General features: G+C 36.9%; 1 pseudogene; it reads left to right on the forward strand.

Moving 5' to 3' along the window:
* The first annotated feature begins 230 nt into the window (after positions 1–230).
* On the forward strand, positions 231–1,919 carry LOC137751849 (kinetochore-associated protein NSL1 homolog pseudogene; annotated as a pseudogene).
* The last annotated feature ends 417 nt before the right edge of the window (positions 1,920–2,336 follow it).

The raw sequence follows: 2,336 nt of genomic DNA on the forward strand, positions 1-2,336 counted from the left end.
TAACAATTTCTGTTCTACAAAAGACACTGTTGAAAGAATGAAAGACAAGCCACAGACTTGAGAAAATATTTCCAATACATATATATGTTAAATAAGTTGCATCTAGAATAAAAAATAGATTTTGAAACTCAATAATAATAAAACATCAACCCAACTTTAAAAACAGTTAAAGATTTGAATAAACCCTTCATCAAAGAAAATACACAGATGACTGAGAAACACATGAAAAGATGGCATCTTTAGTAAGTAGGGAAAATGCAAATTAAAGCTATGATGAGATGCTATTATATACCTATGGATTGGCTAAAATTTAAAAATATTTATTATGCCAAGTTCTTTCAAGATCAGAGGAACCATAACCCTCATCCATTGCTCATGGGATTACAATATGTTAAGGTCACTTTGAAAAATATTTTTTCAGTTGCTTGCAAAGTTAAACATATGCTTATTAAATGACCCAGCAATCTCAACCTAAGAGTAATGAAGATTTGTGGTTTTGCAAAAAAAACTGTACACAAATGTTTGCAGCAGCTTTTTAATAATCTTCCTACTGAAGACAACCTAACTGACATTCAGTGGTGAATAGATGAACAAGCTCTGGCCCATACAATGAAATACTACCCAGCACTAAAAAAGGAGTAAACTAGTGACATGCAACAGGCAAATCTCAAATGTGTTATGCTTAGTAAAAAGCCATATTCAAAGAGCAGAATCATGTGCTATATGATTCCTTTTATATACACTTCTGGACAAGGTATGGTACAGGGACAGAAAAAAATCTGCAAACAGTTGTTTATAGCAGCTTTATTTATAATTGCCAAAACTTGGAAGCAACTAAAATGTTCTTCAGTAGGTGAATGGAGAAATAAACTGTGGTACACCCAGACAATGGAATATTATTCAGCACTAAAAATAAATGAGCTATCAAGCCATGGAAAGACATGGTGGGATCTTAAATGTATATTATGAGTGAAAGAAGTCAATCTGAAAAGACTACATGGTGTAAGATTCCAACTATATAATATTCTGGAAAAAGCAAAACTATGGAGACATTAAAAAAAGATCAATAGTGCCAGGGTGGCATAAGGGGGAAAGATGAATAGGCAGAGTACAGAAGATTTTTAAGACAGTGAATATGCTCTGTAGTGGTGGATACATGTACGTTTGTCCAAACCCATAAAATGTACAACACCAAGAGCAAACTTAATGATTTGCCACTGTAGGTTCATCCTTGGTAACAAATATACCATTCTAGTGAGTGATGTTGATAATGGAGGAGGCTATGCATGTGTTGGGACAGGGAGTATATGGGAAATCTCCGTACCTAAAACTGCTCTCAATTTTTTTGAAATAAAAAAAGAGACAAATAGGAGTCGGTGGCCCTTTCTTCTCCGCGGGACGTGGAGAGTGTGGCCGGGACAGACGATGGGGCCTCCGTCCTTGCCACCTCCGGAAAAGACTTCCGAGTGCGTTGCACCTCGAAGCGGGCCTTGACGGAAATGCTAGAACTTTGCGGCCGCTTAGTGCAAAAGCTGGGGGACGTGCTGCCAGAGGAGATTCAGGAGCCCGTGTTGCGAGATGCGCAGTGGACTTTTGAATCAGCTGTGCAAGAGAATGTCAGCATTAATGGGCAAACATGGCAAGAAGCTTCAGACAATTACTTTATGGATTCTGATATCAAAGTCCTTGAAGACCAGTTTGATGAAATCATAGTCGATATAGCCACAAAATGTAAGCAGTATCCCAGAAAGATCCTTGAACATGTCATCAAAATCATAAAAGCAAAACAAGAAATTTTGAAGCAGTACCACCCTGTTGTACATTCATTGGACCTAAAATATGACCTTGATCCAACTAAAGATTGCCCCCAGAGAATATGGTATCCATTGCGGCCAAAGAGAATCAGTCTTCACATATAAACTCTTTGTTCATCTTGGAAGTTGAGATTAGGCACTATCAACATTTAGATTACAGCTTAATGCCTGGACGGGACTTCATTTAAAACAACGGATACGTAGTGATTCTTTTATACAAATATAGTAGCTCTATGCTGGGGTATGATATATTGTATTTCTTTCCTCACCTTTGCATTGATAGTCAATGAAAAGCATATTGTTTGAAAGTTGACACAAAGCCTGTCAATGGTCATTAAGAGTGCAAACTTTTACTGTCGTTGAATACCATCGACACTTGGCTGCCTTACAGCTTTTATGGAATTTCAGAAGTAACGTATTCCATTGGGTTTCCTGGATATACATCTTTCTCTAAAAAAAAAAAAAAAAAAAAAAAAAGAGCTCTGTAACTGTTGTCGTTATTTAAGAGCTGAAAGTCATGCC

This window comes from Eschrichtius robustus, chromosome 18 (assembly GCF_028021215.1).
Source record: "Eschrichtius robustus isolate mEscRob2 chromosome 18, mEscRob2.pri, whole genome shotgun sequence".
NCBI lineage: Eukaryota > Metazoa > Chordata > Mammalia > Artiodactyla > Eschrichtiidae > Eschrichtius > Eschrichtius robustus.